We start from the raw sequence: 23,494 nt of genomic DNA on the forward strand, positions 1-23,494 counted from the left end.
CAGGACGGGCACAGAAGCAGAAAGGCCAATATTAATCTCCCACTATTTTTTTTTTTTCAGGAAGAATTTAAAAACCAAAATAAAAAAAAAGACACTAGGCTTTCTGTGGCCCACAATTTGAGAGAGATGGCACAGACAGGACGGGCACAGAAGCACAAAGGCCAATATTAATCTCCCACTATTTTTTTTTTCAGGGAGAATTTAAAAACAAAAAATAAAAAAAAACAGACACTAGGCTTTCTGTGGCCTACAATTTGAGAGAGATGGCACAGACAGGACGGGCACAGAAGCACAAAGGCCAATATTAATCTCCCACTATTTATTTTTTTTTTCAGGGAGAATTTAAATACAAAAATAAAGAAACAGACACTAGGCTTTCTGTGGCCCACAATTTGAGAGAGATGGCACAGACAGGACGGGCACAGAAGCACAAAGGCCAATATTAATCTACCACTATTTATTTTTTTTTCAGGGAGAATTTAAAAACCAAAATAAAAAAACAGACACTAGGCTTTCTGTGGCCCACAATTTGAGAGAGATGGCACAGACAGGACAGGCACAGAAGCACAAAGGCCAATATTAATCTCCCACTATTTTTTTTTTTTTTCAGGGAGAATTTAAATACCAAAATAAAGAAACAGACACTAGGCTTTCTGTGACCCACAATTTGAGAGAGATGGCACAGACAGGACGGGTACAGAAGCACAAAAGCCAATATTAATCTCCCACTATTTATTTGCTTTTCAAGGAGAATTTAAAAACCAAAATAAAAAAAATCAGACACTAGGCTTTCTGTGGCCCACAATTTGAGGGAGATGGCACAGACAGGACGGGCACAGAAGCACAAAGGCCAATATTAATCGCCCACTATTTATTTTTGTTTCAGGGAGAATTTAAAAACCAAAATAAAAAAAATAGACACTAGGCTTTCTGTGCCCCAAAACCAAAATTGGAGAGAGATGGCACACACAGGACTGGCACTATAGCAGAAATGCCAATCTTAATCTCCCACTACTTTTTTTGGTTAGGGAGAATTGCCAAGAAATCAGGGCCAGTATTACACACTAGGCTTTCTGTGCCCCAAAATTGGAGAGAGATGGCACACACAGGACTGGCACTCTAGCAGAAATGCCAATCTTAATCTCCCACTGTTTTTTTTGTTAGGGAGAATTGCCAAGAAATCAGGGCCAGTATTACACACTAGGCTTTCTGTGCCCCAAAATTGGAGAGAGATGGCACATACAGGACTGGCACTCTAGCAGAAATGCCAATCTTAATCTCCCACTACTTTTTTTGCTTAGGGAGAATTGCCAAGAAATCAGGGCCAGTATTACACACTAGGTTTTCTGTGCCCCAAAATTGGAGAGAGATGGCACACACAGGACTGGCATTCTAGCAGAAATGTCAATCTTAATCTCCCACTATTTTTTTTATAAGGGAGAATAAAAAAAAAAAAAAAAAAAATAAAGGATTAAAGACACTAGGCTTTCTGTGCCCCAAAATTGGAGAGAGATGGCACACACAGGACTGGCACTCAAGCACAAATGCCAAGATTAATCTCCCACTATTTATTTTTTTTCAGGGAGAATTAAAAAAAAAAAAAACAGGGACTGTCCTACAATTACTATCTCCCTGCAGTAATCTCAGCCAGGTATGGCAGGCAGCAATAACAAGGAGTAGACTGCTGCACAAATTACATCAAAAGTGTGGACAAACAAACAAGATAGCTGTGCAGAAAGGAAGGACCAACAGGATTTGTGCTTTGAAAAAAGCTGTTGGTTTGCACAGCGGCGTACACACAGCAATGCAGCTATCAGGGAGCCTTCTAGGGCAGCCCAATGAGCTACAGCGCTGAGGAAAAAAAATGTAGCTTCCACTGTCCCTGCAAACAAAAGGTGGTGTTGGACAGTGGAAATCGCTACAGCACAAGCGGTTTGGGGGTTAATGGACCCTGCCTAACGCTATCCCTGCTTCTGACGAAGCGGCAGCAACCTCTCCCTATGCTCGGATCAGCAGCAGTAACATGGCGGTCGGCGGGAACGCCCTTTTATATCCCCTGTAACGCCGCAGACAGCAAGCCAATTACTGCAATGCCCTTCTCTAAGATGGTGGGGACCAGGACCTATGTCATCACGCTGCCCACACTCTGCGTTCACCTTCATTGGCTGAGAAATGGCGCTTTTTGCGTAATTGAAACGTGACTTTGGCACGAAAGTCGCGTACCGCATGGCCGACCCCACACAGGGATCGGGTCGGGTTTCATGAAACCCAACTGTGCCAAAAGTCGGCGACTTTTGAAAATGAACGATCCGTTTCGCTCAACCCTATGTGTGAGTAATAGGCTCATAGTGGAAATCAGATCATTTGGCTGCCATCTGACACAAACATTCCTTACACATGCTGCTGTATCATTTTAAACTAGACCTTGCAATTTTTTTAAATTTAACCCCTTCCCGACCTTTGACGCCACGTAGGCGTCATGAAAGTCGGTGCCAATCCGACCCATGACGCCTATGTGGCGTCATGGAAAGATCGCGTCCCTGCAGATCCGGTGAAAGGGTTAACTCCCATTTCACCCGATCTGCAGGGACAGGGGGAGTGGTAGTTTAGCCCAGGGGGGGTGGCTTCACCCCCTCGTGGCTACGATCGCTCTGATTGGCTGTTGAAAGTGAAACTGCCAATCAGAGCGATTTGTAATATTTCACCTATTATAACGGGTGAAATATTACAATCCAGCCATGGCCGATGCTGCAATATCATCGGCCATGGCTGGAAATACTAATGTGCCCCCACCCCACCCCACCGATCGCCCCCCCCAGCCCCCCGATCTGGCCGGTACACTGCTCCGGCTCCCCTCCATCCAGTGCTCCGCTCCCCCCCGTGCTCTTGTCCGCTCCCCCTGTGCTCCAATCACCCCCCCGTGCTCCAATCACCCCCCCTGCATTCCGATCCACCCCCCGTGCTCCGTTCCACCCCCCGTGCTCCGTTCCAGCCCCCCCGTGCTCCGTTCCACGCCCCCCGTGCTCCGTTCCACGCCTGCCGCGCTCCGATTCCCCCCCCGTGCTCCGATCCCCCCTGTGGTCTCCCCCCACCCCATCATACTTACCGATCCTGCCAGGGTCCCGTCCGTCTTCTCCCTGGGCGCCGCCATCTTCCAAAATGGCGGGCGCATGCGCAGTGCGCCCGCCGAATCTGCCGGCCGTCTGATTCGTTCCAAAGTGCATTTTGGTCACTGAGATAGATTATATCTCAGTGATCAAAATAAAAAAAATAATAAATGACCCCCCCCTTTGTCACCCCCATAGGTAGGGACAATAAAAAAATAAAGAAATTTTTTTTTTCCACTAATGTTAGAATAGGGTTAGGGTTAGGGGTAGGGTTAGGGGTAGGGTTAGGGTTAGGGGTAGGGTTAGGGCTAGGGTTAGGGTTAGGGGTAGGGTTAGGGTTAGGGGTAGGGTTAGGGGTAGGGTTAGGGGTAGGGCTAGGGTTAGGGCTAGGGTTAGGGTTAGGGGTAGGGTTAGGGTTAGGGTTAGGGCTAGGGGTAGGGCTAGGGGTAGGGTTAGGGGTAGGGGTAGGGTTAGGGCTAGGGTTAGGGTTTCGGTATGTGCACACGTATTCTGGTCCTCTGCGGATTTTTCCGCTGCGGGTTTGATAAATCCGCAGTGCTAAACCGCTGCGGATTTATGGCGGATTTACCGCGTTTTTTTCTGCGCATTTCACTGCGGTTTTACAATTGCGATTTTCTATTTGAGCAGTTGTAAAACCGCTGCGGAATCCGCACAAAGAAGTGACATGCTGCGGAATGTAAACCGCTGCGTTTCCGTGCAGTTTTTCCACAGCATGTGTACAGCGATTTTTGTTTCCCATAGGTCTACATTGAACTGTAAACTCATGGGAAACTGCTGCGGATCTGCAGCGTTTTCCGCAGTGTGCACATACCTTTAGAATTAGGCTATGTGCACACGGTGCGGATTTGGCTGCGGATTGGCCGCTGCGTATTCGCAGCAGTATTCCATCAGGTTTACAGTACCATGTAAACATATGAAAAACCAAATCCGCTGTGCCCATGGTGCAGAAAATACCGCGCGGAAACGCTGCGTTGTATTTTCCGCAGCATTTCAATTCTTTGTGCGGATTCCGCGGCGTTTTACACCTGTTCCTCAATAGGAATCCGCAGGTGAAATCCGCACAAAAAACACTGAAAATCCGCGGAAAATCCGCAGGTAAAACGCAGTGCCTTTTACCTGCGGATTTTTCAAAAATGGTGCGGAAATATCTCACACGAATCCGCAACGTGGGTACATAGCCTTAGGGTTAGGGTTGGAATTAGGGTTGTGGTTAGGGTTGTGATTAGGGTTATGGCTACAGTTGGGATTAGGGTTAGGGGTGTGTTGGGGTTAGTGTTGGAGGTAGAATTGAGGGGTTACCACTGTTTAGGCACATCAGGGGTCTCCAAACGCAACATGGCGCCACCATTGATTCCAGCCAATCTCGTATTCAAAAAGTCAAATGGTGCTCCCTCACTTCCGAGCCCCGACGTGTGCCCAAACAGTGGTTTACCCCCACATATGGGGTATCAGTGTACTCAGGATAAACTGCGCCACAATTACTGGGGTCCAATTTCTCCTGTTACCCTTGTGAATCTAAAAAAATGCTTGCTAAAACATCATTTTTGAGGAAAGAAAAATGATTTTTTATTTTCACGGCTCTGCGTTGTAAACGTCTGTGAAGCACTTAGGGGTTCAAAGTGCTCACCACATATCTAGATACGGTAAGTTCCTTGGGGGGTCTAGTTTCTAAAATGTGGTCACTTGTGGGGGGTTTCTACTGTTTAGGCACACCAGGGGCTCTGCAAACGCAATGTGACGTCCGCAGACCATTCCATCAAAGTCTGCATTTCAAAAGTCACTACTTCCCTTCTGAGCCCCGACGTGTGCCCAAACAGTGGTTTACCCCCACACATGGGGTATCAGCGTACTCAGGAGAAACTGGACAACAACTATTGGGGTCCAATTTCTCCTGTTACCCTTGGGAAAATAAAAAATTCTGGACTAAATAATTATTTTTGAGGAAAGAAAATGTATTTATTATTACGGCTCTGCATTATAAACTTCTATGAAGCACTTGGGGGTTCAAAGTGCTCACCACACATCTAGATAAGTTCCTTTGGGGGTCTAGTTTCCAAAATGGGGTCACTTGTGGGGGGTTTCTACTGTTAAGCCACATCAGGGGCTCTGCAAACGCAACGTGACGCCCACAGAGCATTCCATCAAAGTCTGCATTTCAAAACGTCACTACTTCACTTCCGAGCCCCGGCATGTGCCCAAACAGTGATTTACCCCCACATATGGGGTATCAGCGTACTCAGGAGAAACTGTACAACAACTTTTGGGGTCAAATTTCTCCTGTTACCCTTGGGAAAATAAAAAATTGCAGGCTAAAATATCATTTTTGAGAAAATAATTTTTTTATTTTATTTTCATGGCTCTGCGTTATAAACTTCTGTTAAGCACTTGGGGGTTCAAAGTCCTCACCACACATCTAGATTAGTTCCTTTGGGGGTCTAGTTTCCAAAATGGGGTCATTTCTGGGGGATCTCCAATGTTTAGGCACACAGGGGCTCTCCAAACGTGACATGGTGTCCGCTAACAATTGGAGCTAATTTTCCATTCAAAAAGTCAAATGGCGCGCCTTCCCTTCCGAGCCCTGCCGAGTGCCCAAACAGTGGTTTACCCCCACATATGAGGTATCAGCGTACTCGGGAGAAATTGCCCAACAAATTTTATGATCCATTTTATCCTACTGCCCATGTGAAAATGAAAAAATTGAGGCGAAAAGAATTTTTTTGTGAAAAAAAAGTACTTTTTCATTTTTACAGATCAATTTGTGAAGCACCTGAGGGATTAAAGTGCTCACTAGGCATCTAAATAAGTTCCTTGGGGGGTCTAGTTTCCAAAATGGGGTCACTTGTGGGGGAGCGCCAATGTTTAGGCACACAGGAGCTATCCAAACGCGACATGGTGTCCGCTAACGATGGAAATAATTTTTCATTCAAAAAGTCAAATGGCGCTCCTTCCCTTCCGAGCCTTACCATGTGCCCAAACAGTGGTTTACCCCCACATGTGAGGTATTGGTGTACTCAGGAGAAATTGCCCAACACATTTTAGGATCCATTTTATCCTGTTGCCCATGTGAAAATGAAAAAATTGAGGCTAAAAGAATTTTTTTGTGAAAAAAAAGTACTTTTTCATTTTTACGGATCAATTTGTGAAGCACCTGGGGGTTCAAAGTGCTCACTAGGCATCTAGATAAGTTCCTTGGGGCGTCTAGTTTCCAAAATGGGGTCACTTGTGGGGGAGCTCCAATTTTTAGGCACACGGGTGCTCTCCAAACTTGACATGGTGTCCGCTAAAGAGTGGAGCCAATTTTTGATTCAAAAAGTCAAATGGCGCTCCTTCCCTTCCAAGCCCTGCCGTGCGCCCAAACAGTGGATTACCCCCACATATGAGGTATCAGCGTACTCAGGACAAATTGGACAACAACTTTCGTGGTTCAGTTTCTCCTTTTACCATTGGGAAAATAAAAAAATTGTTGCTAAAAGATAATTTTTGTGACTAAAAAGTTAAATTTTCATTTTTTCCTTCCATGTTGCTTCTGCTGCTGTGAAGCACCTGAAGGGTTAATAAACTTCTTGAATGTGGTTTTGAGTACCTTGAGGGGTGCAGTTTTTAGAATGGTGTCACTTTTGGGTATTTTCAGCCATATAGACCCCTCAAACTGACTTCAAATGTGAGGTGGTCCCTAAAAAAAATGGTTTTGTAAATTTCGTTGTAAAAATGACAAATCGCTGGTCAAATTTTAACCCTTATAACTTCCTAACAAAAAAAAAATTTTGTTTCCAAAATTGTGCTGATGTAAAGTAAACATATGGGAAATGTTATTTATTAACTATTTTGTGTCACATATCTCTCTGGTTTAACAGAATAAAAATTCAAAATGTGAAAATTGCGAAATTTTCAAAATTTTTGCCAAATTTCCGTTTTTATCACAAATAAACGCAGAATTTATTGACCTAAATTTACCACTAACATGAAGCCCAATATGTCACGAAAAAAACAATCTCAGAACCGCTAGGATCCGTTGAAGCGTTCCTGAGTTATTACCTCATAAAGGGACACTGGTCAGAATTGCAAAAAACGGCAAGGTCTTTAAGGTCAAAATAGGCTGGGTCATGAAGGGGTTAAACAGTACCTTCTCCAATCAGCGCTGTTTCACCGATTATGGAACAGTTTTTCTTTTTCTTCTTTGCCCCCTACATTTCACAGTTATGCCATCTTTATTAAAGATTCTAATTTTTCCATCAGTCAACTTGTCATCTACCACAGAACTTCCTGTGGGCATTTGCTTTTTCATAAATGACAGAGGCTTTGTGGTATACTCCTAGTTGGTTGAAGGGAAAATTAGCTTCTTTATGATCACGGAACATAACTAACACTCAAAAAAAGAAAAATTATACCAGAATCAGTTAAATAGAGTGTATGTTTAAATTTAAAAACATTCCAGTGAAACGTTCTCTTTCAAAGTTAAGGCCCCGTCACACATAGCGACGCTTGAGCGATTCCGACAACGATACGACCTGTCAGGGATTGCTCAAGCGTCGCTATGTGGTCGCTGGTGAGATGTCACACAGTGCGATCTCCCCAACGACGCAGCAGCGATGCGGCGAACTGTAGCGGCCTGTAGCGACCTGTAGAACGATGCTATTTCATGATGATTCAATGGGACGTCCTGTCAGCGAGGTCGTTGGTAAGGTGTCAAACACAGCGATGTGTGCTACCCAGCGGGACCTCAACGATCAAAAAATGGCCCAGGCCATTCCGACACGACCAGCGATCTCACAGCAGGGGCCTGATCGCTGCTACGTGTCACACATAGCGAGATCGCTACTGAGATCGGTGTTGCGTCACAAAACTTGTGACTCAGCAGCGATCTCGCTAGCGATCTCGCTGTGTGTGACGGGGGCTTTAATCACAAGGCTTATCAGCTTGGTGGGAACACTAATCTCAACATAGAAACATGTTACATATTTAGTGCACAGTAATGGAACATTTAACATTTTCTGTTCTGTTTGTGTTCTTTAACATATTCTGCAAAGTAACTCTAAAAAGGCAACAAACAATAAAACAAACACACTGGCGCTAACTCTAAAAAGGAAATCTTCACCTCAGCTAAAATCTGGCACTACTTGTTTGCAGAACTGCCAGAACTTCTGTGCCCCATGAAGCTAAACAGTTTCTCATTTTAAAAAAGAGTGAATGCTATATGGAAGTAATCCAGTGCTGCAGTTTTAAATCATTCTTCTAATACAATAAAAATATTACTTGGTAAATAAATTATTTGTATCCAATGATGTCATTTAAAGGGTTATCCCCCTATTTACAAGTAATTCCCTATCCATAAGGTAGGGGATAATTTCCCAGGAGTCCAAATAATCGGGCTCTGCAGCCCATCTTCAATGGTACAGAGGTGTGCATGCTGGGCCTCTTTTCCATTCATTGTCCGTGGGACTGCCAGAAACTGATGAGTGTAGTGCTCACCTTTTTCTAGAACTCCCAAAGGACCAAACAGAGAGAAGCAGTGCCTGTCTTGCTGCATTGTTAAGACTGTGGTGTATCTTTTGCCTACCCAGAGAAGGGAATGTTTTCTTCATGTGTTTTTATTTGTTAAAGTCAAAGAAAGGCTATTTTTTCTTTCATGTGACCTATGTTACTGGTTTAATATGGATAAATAAGCCTAAGACTGTTTTACACCCGAACCAAGTGCCGTCGTGTATGTAACGGGGACAAACAGACCGTGGGTACCGGCGTTCCAGACCCGGAACTGAAAAGGCTGCATCCCTTGTTCTGTGTGGGAAGCTTTAGCAAGGTGGACCTTCCCCTGTTGCCTGAGCGGAGGCTTGAGAGAGCCAGACCCTCCTGCTGACAGAGAGATGTGGGGTTCTATAAAGGGGACAGCGTGCGCAGCAGTGTGGAGTTGGGCGCCAACCCGGGGCAGTGTGCAGTTAAGTGAGCGGTGCACCCTGTCCCCGACACAGAGCACCGGCACCGTGAAGGGCTGCATTGAGAGGGTCCCTCGCCGTCTGCATTGGACCGCTGCGCTGAGGCGAGCCCTGTGCTCAGCAGCAGCTCAGACAGAGACTTGACAGGAACAGATAGTGCGCAACAGGGATCAGTGAGTGCTGCGGCTCCGGAGCATCCGTACAGCTCAGGCCTGCACCCAAGCATCACCTCCACTGACAGAAACTGTGAGGAGAAATGTGCAGGGTGCCCATTGGTCACCACATTGCAAGGTGTGGAACGTTCTGGGCTAGTGAGTACTGTGTGCATGCTGCCAGAGAGAGATCGGGTGCAGAACCCCGCCAGAGAAGGAGCGCACCAGTGGCTATCGACGCTTCAGTCTTGGCAGAAACAGGCAGTGCGCAGCATAGAGAGAAAAGTGCAGCGCACCCAGTAGCTAACAGAGATCGAGGTGCCTTGTGCTTCATGACCGTGGGTACAGCGCACGTGCCGCAACGAGCGAACCACCTTGCCAGCTTATACTTTCCCGCCCATGAGAGACTCTGACTTTGCCAGTGTATATTTGCAGAGCCACGTTGGGCTCTTACAGGACCGTGGCCCACACTTGTCAGCCACTGCAGCATATGGACTAGGGGTAGCGGAAGGTACCGGAGACTGACCGCTACCACCAGAAGATGAGGCATTGTTGCCTATAGGAGCACAGTAGAAATGACCGCATGTCTGCCATTGTCGGCTCTATGGACTTCATCATCTGAGTGATCACTGAGTTGTTAACAGTATTCACCAGAATCACAGTTACCTGATTCTTTATCCTTGAACTCTGCATATCCCTTTGCAATTTGAACTGTTTAATTCCCTGTTTAACACTGCACGTCTCTGCGAGGAGTTAACCCTGTTACATTAAAACTGTTATACTTGTTAACCCTTGCTCTGCCTCCTGTCCGTTACTGCATCCCACGCACCTGCTCACATGTACCCAAACTGCTAGCAGAAAGCTTGAATTCCTATTATTGGTGGTGAATATGTGCATTAATTCCCAAAGGGTACAAGTGATTGCACTGTAAATACTGAATGTCCTGGGTAAAAGCAGCTGCAGTAGTTCAAACCCAGTCTGAAGGCATGGAGAAGCTGGTTAAGCAACTGGTACTGCAGCAGCAGACCCAACAAGAAACTAACAGCCTCCTGATCCAGCAGTTAAAACAGCAACAGCAGCAGCACCAGATGGCTCTCCTGACAGAGCATCAGAGCCAGGGGGTCTGCAAGTTCCCAAAACCGAGGAGACACATACCTGCCATATGGAACTTTTCCTCCTTCTCCATCACATACCCCCCATCTTCCCAAATCAAGGGGGCTAGGCACCTTCTTCCACCAAACAATGAACTCTTGACAGGGCACCAGCATTCTCATGTACAGTAGCTCCTGGGTTTATGACTAGATGAAAATTAAACTCATGCAGGGGCAAAGACCACCGAGTCACCCAGGCATCGTTTCCCTTTTTCTCCCACATTCACCTTAATGGGACATGATCTAATACCAGTACAAAAAGATGTCGTGAAGGGGTTAAGGAGAACGCTTTTGTCATACAATAAAACTTACTAGATTGTAGGAAAAGAATGCTTGGCTAGCAATTGAGCATTAGACGCTTTAAGATACTATCTGTTGGGCCGAGGGTTTAACCTACGGTCAAATCATGCCCCGCTATGGTGGATGCGGGAGAAAAAGAGGAACAATGCCTTGGTGTTTTTTCCTATCCCTGCAGAGCTTCAGTTTTCATGTGATGCATAGACCATGTCAAGGGTTCACTGTTTGTTGGCAGAAGGTGCCCAGGCCCCCTGCTTTGAGCAGACGAGGGTATGTAATGGAGCAGGAGGAAAAGTCCTGTATAGCAGGTGGCTGGCCTCAGTAAGTGTAGAATTGAAGATTCCAGCAATGGTAGGTTACTGAGCTTGTTTTTTATTAAGACCTGATTATGGGTTGGGAATTTAGGATCAACTAAAAGGCTGTGTGCACACGTAAGAAAAGAGGTGCAGAATTTTCTGCACAAAATCCGCATCTCCTGGCAGAATCTGCAGCTGCGGATTTGCCGCAGTTTTTATGCGGGTTTTAGTGTGCTTTTTGTGCGGAATTAATGTGGATTTTGTGCAGAGTTTCTGCAGTTTTTACCACTGCGGATTTCTATTAATGAAGGGGTGCAGAAACGCTGCAGAAGTGACATGCACTTCTTTGAAATCCGCAGCGTTTCTGCACGGAGTTTTCTGCACCATGTGCACAGCTTTTTTTTTCACATTGATTTACATTGTACTGTAAATCACAGTGCAGTTCTGCAGCGTTTCTGCGCGGAAAAAAAACGCTGCAGATCTGCACTAATTCTGCATCGTGTGCACACAGCCAAAGAGTCTAGGTGAGAAAGGTCACTCCCAGGTACGATTGGGGCTGAAATTCAGCCCTGGCATTTGAAATCACACAGGCCCATGCTGTCCCTTTCCCAAAGCATTAGATGGGATATATTACTAATATTACCCTGAATGGTGAAAAGCAAGATTTACCACAAGACCAATATTTCTAATGATACCCGTGGCCTGCTGGGGTAAGTGACGGAGTCAGCGACTTCTGTCAAAACGTTTAGCAGTAAGGCTATGTGCACACGTTCAGGAATTCATGCAGAAAATTCCTGAGAATTCCGGACATTTTCTGCATGAAATCCGCAAGAAAACCGCATGCGTTTTTGCCGCGATTTTGCCGCGGTTTTGATGCGTTTTTGCCACGGTTTTTGCCGCGGTTTTTTCCGGACACTTCCCAATGCATTTTGGAGTGGGAAATCCGCAAAAAAAACGCAAAAAGATAGAGCATGTCCGGATTTTGTGAGGTATGCGTTTTTTATGCGGAAAAAAACGCACCATGTGCACAAAACATGCGGAATTCATTCTAAATGATGGGATGCTTATTGTATGCGGTTTTTTTTGCGGTTTTATAGTGCTTTTATCGGGAAAAAACGCGAAAAAAACGCAAAGTGTGAACACAGCCTTAGGGTGTCTTGAGAACACCAAATCTGTTAATAACGTACTAGACAAGGCAGCCCACAACCAGACTGGCCCTTCTGGCATTTGCCAGAATTGCCAGATGGCCTGTTTCTTTGTACACAGTGTATGATTTAATAAAGAAGTTTAAGCTTAAGATTAATAGGGGTGCCCAAACTTTTTCATATAACTGTATATATATATATATATATATATATATATATATATATACCCCTGTACTATGTGTAGACATTTATTCTATTTCTTCTAATAAAACCTGTCAGTGTGATTTTACTGTACACCGCACTGAATTGTCGGCTTTTCTATAGAACACCGCTGCGTATTTCTCGCAAATCACACTGTTGGTCCGTGTGTAATCCAAATTTTTCTCGCCCCCATTGACTTTAATTCGTGGATTTTATGTGCAATACGCTGACAAAGGCAGCATACTGTGATATTCTATGCCCGTAAAATACGGCAGAGAAATATACGGCAGATAGGAGCTGCCCCATATAGAATCATTGGTCAGTGTGCAATGCATCGTTTTTGCGCCTCTCATACGTCCATAAAACTCTCTAGTGTGACGCCGACCTTAAGAGGAGACTTTGTGCAGCAGGCCTTCATGGTAAAATAGCTGCCAGGAAACCACTGCTAAGGACAGGCAACAAGCAGAAGAGACTTGTTTGGGCTAAAGAACACAAGGAATGGACATTAGACCAGTGGAAATCTGTGCTTTGGTCTGATGAGTCCAAATTTGAGATCCTTGGTTCCAACCACTGTGTCTTTGTGCGACGCAGAAAAGGTGAACGGATAGACTCTCCATGTCTGGTTCCCACCGTGTATGGAGGAGGAGGTGTGATGGTGTGGGGGCGCTTTGCTGGTGACACTGTTGGGGATTTATTCGAAATTGAAGGCATACTGAACCAGCATGGCTACCACAGCATCTTGCAGCGGCATGCTATTCCATCCAGTTTGCGTTTAGTTGGACTATCAGTTATTTTTCAACAGGACAATGACCTCAAACACACCTCCAGGCTGTGTAAGGGCTATTTGACCAAGAAGGATTGTGATGGGTTGCTATTCCAGATGACCTGGCCTCTACAGTCACCAGACCTGAACCCAATCAAGATGGTTTCGGGTGAGCTGGACCACAGAGTGAAGGCAAAAGGGCCAACAAGCATCTCTGGGAACTCCTTCAAGATTGTTGGAAGACCATTCATGGTGACTACCTTTTGAAGCTCATCAAGAGAATGCCAAGAGTGTGCAAAGCAGTCATCAAAGCAAAAGGTGGCTACTTTGAAGAACCTAGAATATAAGACATAATTTCAGTTGTTTCACCCTTTTTTGTTAAGTATATAATTCCACTTGTGTTAATTCATAGTTTTCATGCCTTCAGTGTGAATGCATAATTTTCATAGTCATGAAAATACAGAAAAATCTTTAAATGAGAAGGTGTGTCCAAACATTTGGTCTGTACTGTACCTTCCTCCTCTCCTATGCTGCTTGTCATCCTCTTTCATAGCCAATGTAGAAGCCAACAGCTGATTTCAGCATACAAGCTATGGGCAGTGCATTATGTCATTGCTAGTGATTTGCACGCTGACATCAACGGCTGACAACTAGTTGGACTGGCAACGTGTTTTGCGGTGCAGGGATCCGACATGACTCTGTACCACAATGCATTTCAGCTGAATGTGTGTTCTCAGTCAATCCTGCTGATCTTTCAAGAAACCAGGTGTCTTTACTGTCATAATAAAGCTAAAGCTATGGACAGGTAAGTTCATCCTGTATAAATTATAAAACATATTTCAAAGTGCAAATGGATTTCGACTGTATTCTTCCAACACAATTTTATTGGAAGATCGCAAATCACAAATCGGAACAATCCTAACTAAGAATTCTGGTGCTCCACGCAATCTGTCTGTGTCTTTTCAAGCATATTTCAGAGCGTATGTACCTCTATGTGTCAAAAAGGGGCTAAAGCCTTGTTCACACAGAATTATGCAGAAGTGGACTGAGGTTGCATCACTTTCCTAGAGTTTGCTCTGTTGAATATAACTGTCATCGGTTCTAATGATGGCTAACACCTGCATTTTACGTAGACTGGCTTTTTCAGAAGTGAGCACATTGACACTGTGCGTCCAGCATTCTGCCCCTGTCACTGTGAGTCCAGCATTCTGCCCCTCACTGTGCGTCCAGCATTCTGCCCCTGTCACTGTGCGTCCAGCAATCTGCCCCTGTCACTGTGCGTCCAGCATTCTGCCCCTGTCACTGTGCATCCAGCATTCTGCCCCTGTCACTGTGCATCCAGCATTCTGCCCCTGTCACTGTGCGTCCAGCATTCTGCCCCTGTCACTGTGCATCCAGCATTCTGCCCCTGTCACTGTGCATCCAGCATTCTGCCCCTGTCACTGTGCGTCCAGCATTCTACCCCTGTCACTGTGCATCCAGCATTCTGCCCCTGTCACTGTGCGTCCAGCATTCTGCCCCTCACTGTGCATCCAGCATTCTGCCCCTGTCACTGTGCATCCAGCATTCTGCCCCTGTCACTGTGCGTCCAGCATTCTGCCCCTGTCACTGTGTGTCCGGCATTCTACCCCTGTCACTGTGCGTCCAGCATTCTACCCCTGTCACTGTGCGTCCAGCATTCTGCCCCTCACTGTGCATCCAGCATTCTGCCCCTGTCACTGTGCACCCAGCATTCTGCCCCTGTCACTGTGCATCCAGCATTCTGCCCCTGTCACTGTGCGTCCAGCATTCTGCCCCTGTCACTGTGCATCCAGCATTCTGCCCCGTCACTGTGCGTCCAGCATTCTGCCCCTGTCACTGTGCGTCCAGCATTCTGCCCCTGTCACTGTGCGTCCAGCATTCTGCCCCTGTCACTGTGTGTCCATCATTCTGCCCCTGTCACTGTGCGTCCAGCATTCTGCCCGTCACTGTGCGTCCAGCATTCTGCCCGTCACTGTGTGTCCAGCATTCTGCCCGTTACTGTGCGTACAGCATTCTGCCCCACTGTGCGTCCAGCATTCTGCCCCACTGTGCTTCCAGCATTCTGCCCCACTGTGCGTCCAGCATTCTGCCCCACTGTGCATCCAGCATTCAGCCCCACTGTGCGTCCAGCATTCTGCCCCACTGTGCGTCCAGCATTCTGCCCTACTGTGCGTCCAGCATTCTGCCCCAGTGTGTGTCCAGCATTCTGCCCCACTGTGTGTCCAGCATTCTGCCCCAGTGTGTCCAGCATTCTGACCCAGTGTGTCCAGCATTCTGCCCCAGTGTGTCCAGCATTCTGCCCCAGTGTGTGTCCTGCATTCTGCCCCAGTGTGTGTCCAGCATTCTGCCCTAGTGTGTGTCCAGCATTCTTCCCCACTGTGTGTCCAGCATTCTGCCCCAGTGTCTCCAGCATTCTGCCCCAGTGTGTGTCCAGCATTCTGCCCCAGTGTGTGTCCTGCATTCTGCCCCAGTGTGTGTCCAGCATTCTGCCACAGTGTGTGTCCAGCATTCTTCCCCACTGTGTGTCCAGCATTCTGCCCCAGTGTCTCCAGCATTCTGCCCCAGTGTGTGTCCAGCATTCTGCCCCAGTGTCTCCAGCATTCTGCCCCAGTGTGTGTCCAGCATTCTGCCCCAGTGTGTCCACCAGCATACTGCCCCCGTGTCCAGCATTCTGCCCCCCGGGCCCCCCTGGATTGCCACTCTCAAAGAAAAAAAAAACACGAGTTTTTACCTGGCCGTGCTCCTGCGCCGGGCGAAGCTCCCTCCAGGCTCCATGCAGACGCACTCGCCGGGCCCGGCGGCTGAGAATGACGTCAGATGCCGGCGAGTGCGCACTGCGGCCCTATTCAGCTGCCAGCCTCAGACTGGCTGGCGGCTGTTAACTATTGACGTGCGGGTGTGGGCCCGCACGTAAATAGCTTGCCGCAGTGCCTGCAGGGGGGGGCCCGGTGAGCAGATGAGATGGGGCCCGATGCGGGCCCCCTCTGCTCACCGGGCCCGATAGGCCAGTCACGGCTGTAATGCCCTGATGGCGGCCCTGCACATTGTGCATATCCATAAATTTCAACGCAGCAATAAGAGGACCAATTCCAGACCCAGCAGTCCATTCCAGTTTCAGTCCAAGTTGACGTACACATATTTGAGTGTGCAGTCTCTTTAAGGATACAGCCATTTACTTATGCAGAACATTCTCCAGGTTGCAAACTATAGCTATATTACAAAAGGTGATTCTCTTTACACTATGGGATCTCCATCAAGGGTTTCCAACTGCCTAAAATTCCTTAAAAATTGGGCACTTTTTCCAATGACCTTGGGAAAAAAAGTAGATTTTTTTGAGGCTGGTGGTACTTGACCATATTACTATTTTAATAATTATCAGCATTTTACAGTATATAGTAAATGTTATTAATATATTTGTATCATTATATTGATTTATAAACATGTAAAACTTGTTATTTTTACCATTCATTATAGTTGTCCAATCAGTTTATAAAAAATTGTTAGCTGTCTGTTATTTTTTCATAAGTCGTACAGAAAAATAAAAAATTCAGGTCGGCATCCATGGTATGCATGGGCGAACAGGAGGGGTGATGGAAACTTAAAGTGAACCTGTCACCCCCAAAATCGAAGGTGAGGTAAGCCCACCAGCATCAGGGGTTTATCAACAGCATTCTGTAATGCTGTAGATAAGCCCCCAATGTAACCTGAAAGATGAGAAAAAGAGGTTAGATTATACTCACCATGGGGCGCTCCCGTTGCGGTCCGGTTTGATGGGTGTCGCGGTCCGGTCCAGCGCCTCCCATCTTCTTATGATGACGTCCTCTTAAGTTAAATGTGAACTTTTTATTTAAAAAAATAAGCTCCCAAAAAATTATGAGACAAGAAATGCCAGTTAGAAATACATACCAAAAGTTAACACCTGCAACAAGGCACTGTATTTGTATGGGTGTAAAATTTTACAGGAATAGCAAGTGAGCAAAATAAAAAGCATTTTGTAATACATAGTTTGTAAGCTTTGTGAGATAGACAGTAACATGTAAATGTCTGCAAATATTGCAATTCGTAAAAAACTACTAGACAGAGGGCACCATCAAATATAAAAGTTAAAGTGCTTAACCCGCTGCATGTCAAATATAAATCCTAACAAGCACAGAAAAAGAAACATGCTTAAACGCAGGGATCACCAAAATATAACAATTTTTATTGATAACAAGTCCAGTAAGACACACACTGTAAACAATTAAAAACATTTAAAAATGCAAGACATGCAAAGAATCAATTCCCCAGAAAAAATTCCACACGGAAACGGACCCCCCCCCACATACAAATCTACCTCCAAAATTGTAAGCTGTCTTAAAGCCTCACCTGCCCTGATGTCTCAATAACCAATATAGATCTTTTGGGTAGAGGTTCAGCTTTTGTAGCTATCTTTATTTTCAGTCCCCGCTATCTATATTGGTTATTCCACAAGCCAACATTCGCACTTTCTGATTTCAGTTTTTTCTTCAATTCCATTTATTCTACTGAAGAATAAAATTGAATCCAATGTTTCAAGTATGAATAAATAATTCTGTTAAAAGGCACGTGGAAATGGTGCCCTACTTCAATGTATCACTATGACCAATTCACACCTGCAGCTGCAGCTGCTGACAACGCTCTATTGCTCTATACCCCCTATAAATTGAATCTATATGTTATTCACACACTATTACAACCATTTTCAATTTTTACAGCACTGTACTAGTTGTCAAATCTGTTTATGGCCTTTCTCTCAATATATCTAATGCTGAGCTGTATGGTTTGAGGTCCTCTTTATAGGTTGTAAACCCCTAAAATGGCAGCTGCTTTCCATGCCTTAGCTTTTATAAAGGCTCTAATGGTCCCTCCTGTTCGGCTGTGCAGAACCATGTGTTGTGATAAATGCAAGGCATTATGGGGAAGCCTATGTGGTCTGAGATAATTTGAGCCCTCTCTGTGTAATGCAATCTTCACCAATGTGTAAAATGGTGCCATGCATTAATTGGAAGATTTCAGCTAATTGAAATTCTGCTTGAAGTTGATTTGCATTGAATTATTTCACTCATCTGTTGAGAATAGCTTTATCATTAGTCCCCCAAGACAGATGTCAGTTTTGTCAGACAATTAAAGTCCAGAAGCCTTTCTCCAGCTCCCTAGGCAGATGTCTTCTTAGATGTCTTCATTTTGATTTTTGGCCCATCTTGTGGACCTACTACTAGTAGAGCACTCTCAGCAATTCCACAAATCTGCATAGACACATCTGAAGCCAACATTCTTCCACTCTTCAGGAAGACAACTCCTGACTCTCAAAGCTGGCAGTGCTCATTCTTACTCTCTTTTCATCAGTATGTTTAAATCTAATTTCTACTGGTTATTTATGCTACATATAGAGTGTCCTCCAAGATGATGCTCAAGAGTTGCATCCCCTCTCTTGTGGGCCTACTACTGTTACATGACTTGCAGCAGGTCCATATGTCTCGCAGCAGATCCCCAAGTCTCTCTGCAGGTTCCTATTTCTGCAAAGTAGACATCACTTTCCCTTCTATTGAAATTCAAAATAGCTTCCTTTTCACGCCTTCTCAAGACTGTGCTGCAGCACAGAACTCAATGCTACAGCATTTTTTCAATTCATCAATGTAAGAACCTGTTTGGGCAGACACATTCACCGGATTCCTCCATATCCCTACTGTTACCCGGGAAACTTCATCTTTGGCAACAGTGACCCTGAAAGTGTTTGTTGGCAACAATTTGCACTGGACAAAGATCACAAAAAAGGGAGGAAAGAAGCTTGCAAACATCAAAGAGAAAAGTATCACATTAATGTGGAGCACAAGTACAGGGACAAGAGAAATTACAGATAACACTCATCAAGAAGACAACTTTTACTCTTCCATGATGAGATCTTCCCTTCCTCCCCCTTAAACATTTTCATAAATGCATTTAAAATTGTCTTTTTACTGGTTATTCATAACCATGTGCTGCATCTAGAGTGTCCTCCAAGATGATCCTCAGAGCTGCATCAACAACAGATCCTCTTTATTCACTGTAGGTGTCTTGAATTTCAAGACCACCTAATGCGAGCTAAGTAGAAGGGTTCGCGCGACACCAATTTTCTAATTTTCTTTGGAAATGGAAATGTCACAAGTAGCAGTTTTTCAAAGTTTTAATCATTTAAGAAAGATTTTGTTTAACCTCCTGCTGAACTCCAAGAAACACAATGCAACGCATAGTGTTTATTATAGAAACCTTGCAAGCTTTAGCCTGGAAACAAACCTTAGATGTGTTTGCTGGTTCATTCGCCTGGGTTAAAATGCATACAATGCACAGCTAATTACCTAGAGAAACTAAAAATAATAACACACTGTAAAAGTATTTTAAAATGCCAGATGTGTTCTGTTTATTACATTTCCACAGTGCTACAAGTTCTATGATTAATCCTACACAAGACCACAAAAGGAGTATATGTCCCACTCAGGTGAACATTTAAAAGTACTTTATTAATGAATATGCAATATATAAAAATATAACACATATGTACAAAACAGACATGAAAAAAGGTCCAAACAGAAACTCATGTGAAGAAAGAGCAGCACATCTAAAATACCGGACTGAGAAGGTAAGCGTACCTAATATGCATATAGTCCAAGATAACCAACATCCATTATAACTCGTAACATCCCATAATAGGGCTAAACACTAAGGGCAACACAACCTCTTTGCATGGATATCAGTGACCTATTCCCCACAAGCTGAAATTCTACCAAACATGGTGTAATAGGGAAATATCCATTGACCCCTATCAAAGGACGCTCATCTTACCCATAATATAATCCGCCAGTGTGCGCTCCACAGCAGCCCCTAGGGTAAGATGAGCGTCCTTTGATAGGGGTCAATGGATATTTCCCTATTACACCATGTTTGGTAGAATTTCAGCTTGTGGGGAATAGGTCACTGATATCCATGCAAAGAGGTTGTGTTGCCCTTAGTGTTTAGCCCTATTATGGGATGTTACGAGTTATAATGGATGTTGGTTATCTTGGACTATATGCCTATTAGGTACGCTTACCTTCTCAGTCCGGTATTTTAGATGTGCTGCTCTTTCTTCAGATGAGTTTCTGTTTGGACCTTTTTTCATGTCTGTTTTGTACATATGTGTTATATTTTTATATATTGCATATTCATTAATAAAGTACTTTTAAATGTTCACCTGAGTGGGACATATACTCCTTTTGTGGTCTTGTGTAGGATTTATGGTAGTCGGAGTGTCCTGAGAGACTTATATAGTGGTCTATTGATGTGGCAATTTGCCCTTTGGAAATATATATTGATGTTTCAGTGGATTATTAAATACATTAAATCAATAAGGGACTTGAGGGAAATTGATCAAAACAACATTTAGTCCTTTGAAATTGTAAGATAGCCCTGTAAATTGCCACATAAACATTTTTATGTATGTGCAAGCCAGGCAGAGTTGTCAATCAGTGCAAGCTAAACAAAATGATTGTCCTAAGTACAAGTAAAATTTGCATTTCAAAACACTGTTCTTACTGAAACCTGTATGTTGGGCCTTTACAATCATTTACAGTAATTGTTGACAAGGCAACAATGTATTTTTTCTTATTATATGAAAAGGACCACTGGCACAAAAATGTATTATGTAATGCGTCTTGAAAAGAATCAAGCTAATGAGAGATGAGTTTTAAAATAAATATATTTTAACATTTTGACAAAATTGTAAGCCTGGGGAATTCTGATCATCCTAAATAGCTAAAGTAAAAATTACAGTTATAAAACATTGTATTTCGTATACCATTTAAATTTAACAGCATGCCATTTACGTGAGTACTAAGGTTCTTCAATGTGTCAGAACCGTCATAACATATCGATGACATTTTGTCCACTACTACATTACTAGTACTATTACTAGTTACAGTCATGACCACCCCTGAGGAAGCCAAATTTCAGCGATACACATTGGGATTTATTTTTTCCTCACAGGAAATTGTTATTATTATTTAACACCTTTATCCTCCCCCCTTGACTGATACTTATCCAATGTGTTAATTCACATTTGTTTGCGTACTGGTACTGCTCGTGTGATATTTGATGCTGGACTATATTTCCATTATTGTTATATACTGTATACACTGCTCAAAATAATATTGGGAACACTAAAATACCACATCCTAGATATCACTGAAGGAAATATTTCAGTTGCAAATCTTTATTCATTACATAGTAGAATGTGTTGAGAACAATAAAACATAAAAATGATCAATGTAAATCAAAATGAATATCCCATGGAGGTCTGGATTTGGAATGATACTCAAAATCAACGTGGAAAATCCAAGCCTCAAGACAAGCAAATGATGTTCAGTTGTGTGTGTGCTGCCTCCATGTGCCTGTATGACCTCCCTACAATGCCTGGGCATGCTCCTGATGAGGTGGCGGATGGTCTCCTAAGGGATCTCCTCTCAGACCTGGACTAAAGCATCCGCCAACTCCTGGACAGTCTGTGGTGCAACGTGACATTGGTGGATGATGTCCCAGATCAATTCAGGTCTGGGGAACAGGTGGGCCAGTCCATAGCTTCAATGCCTTTATCTTACAGGAACTGCTGACACACTCCAGCCACATGAGGTCTGGCATTGTCCTGCATTAGTAGGAACCCAGGGCCAACTACACCAGCATATGGTCTCACGAGGGATCTGAGGATCTAATCTCGGAACCTAAAGGCAGTCAGGCTACCTCTGGCAAGCACATGGAGGGCTGTGCGGCCCTCCAAAGAAATGCCACCCCACACCGTTACTGACCCACTGCCAAACCGGTCATGCTGAAGGATGTTGCAGGCAGCAGATCGCTCTCCACAGTGTCTCCAGACACTGTCACATCTGTCACATGTGCTCAGTGTGAACCTGCTTTCATCTATGAAGAGCACAGGGTGCCAGTGACGAATTTGCCAATCGTGGTGTTCTGTGGCAAATAACAATCGTCCTGAATGGTGTTGGGCTGTGAGCACAACCCCATCTGTGGACTTCGGCACTCAGACCTTCTTCATGGAGTCGGTTTCTAGCGGTTTGTGCAGACACATGCACATTTGTGGCTTGCTGGAGGTCATTTTGCAGGGCTCTGGCAGTGCTCCTCCTGTTCCTCCTTGCACAAAGACTGAGGTAGCGGTCCTGCTGCTGGGTTGTTGCCCTTCTATGGCCCCCTCCATGTCTCCTGGTGTACTGGCCTGTCCCCTGGTAGCGCCTCCAGCCTCTGGACACTACGCTGATAGACACAGCAAACTTTCTTGCCACAGGTCGCAATGATGTGCCATCCTGGATGAGCTGCATTACCTGAGCCACTTGTGTGGGTTGTAGAGTCCATCTCATGCTACCATGAGTGTGAGAGCACAACCAACATTCAAAGTGACGAAAAGATCAGCCAGAAAACATTACTACTGAGATCTGGTATGTGGTTCCCACCTGCAGAACCACTCCTTTGTGGAGTGTGCCTTGATAATTGCCAATAATTTCCATCTGTTGTCTATTCCATTTGTGCAACAGCATGTGAAATTCATTGTCAAACAGTGTTGCTTCGTTAGCAGACAGTTTGATTTCACAGACGTTTGATTTAGTTGGAGTTATATTCTGTTGTGTAAGTGTTCCCTTTATTTTTTTGAGCAGTGTATATCTACATATATATATTGTGGTAGATCGGCTCACTTGGCTGTACACAATGGTAGACACGAGAAGACTGTATCTTTAAGAACTTCATTTGGTTTACTATAGGCAGCATAAACCAAGGTGTATTAAAACAAATACAGCCCTCTGGGCAAAACAGGAGAACAAAACAGAATGGTAGCACAAAGCACAGTCCTTCTGAGAGTAGGGTTCTTCCCACTCACCATTAGCAGAACACACATGGTTCAGATTGGTTCCAGCACAACCACTCCTCTGGAGTGTTTCCTCTCGAGAAATTGAACACTGCTGCCTTTGGAGGCCAGCAACTTAACACTAGAAGTCCCAGAAATTTCGAGCTCCCCCCAGAAGTCTCGAAAGAGGGTGAAATGACCCTTAAGGTACCGTCACACTCAGCGACGCTGCAGTGATATAGACAACGAGCCGATCGCTGGAGCGTCGCTGTTTAGGTTGCTGTAGAGACGTCAAACCCAATTACTCCAGAACGATGCAGGAATGATCCAGTGACGTAACGGCGACTCACTTATCGTTCTCGCTGGTTGTTAGCGCCATGTAAAATGTAATGTTTTACAGTAATGCCAGTAATTGGCATAGTTGCTTTTGATGTCAAACATTACGATACACGCCGACCTGATGACCAAATAAAGTTCTGGACTTCTAACTCCGACCAGCGATGGCACAGGGGGATCCTGAGCGCTGCTGCATG

This window comes from Ranitomeya imitator, chromosome 1 (assembly GCF_032444005.1).
Source record: "Ranitomeya imitator isolate aRanImi1 chromosome 1, aRanImi1.pri, whole genome shotgun sequence".
In the NCBI taxonomy this organism is placed as follows: domain Eukaryota; kingdom Metazoa; phylum Chordata; class Amphibia; order Anura; family Dendrobatidae; genus Ranitomeya; species Ranitomeya imitator.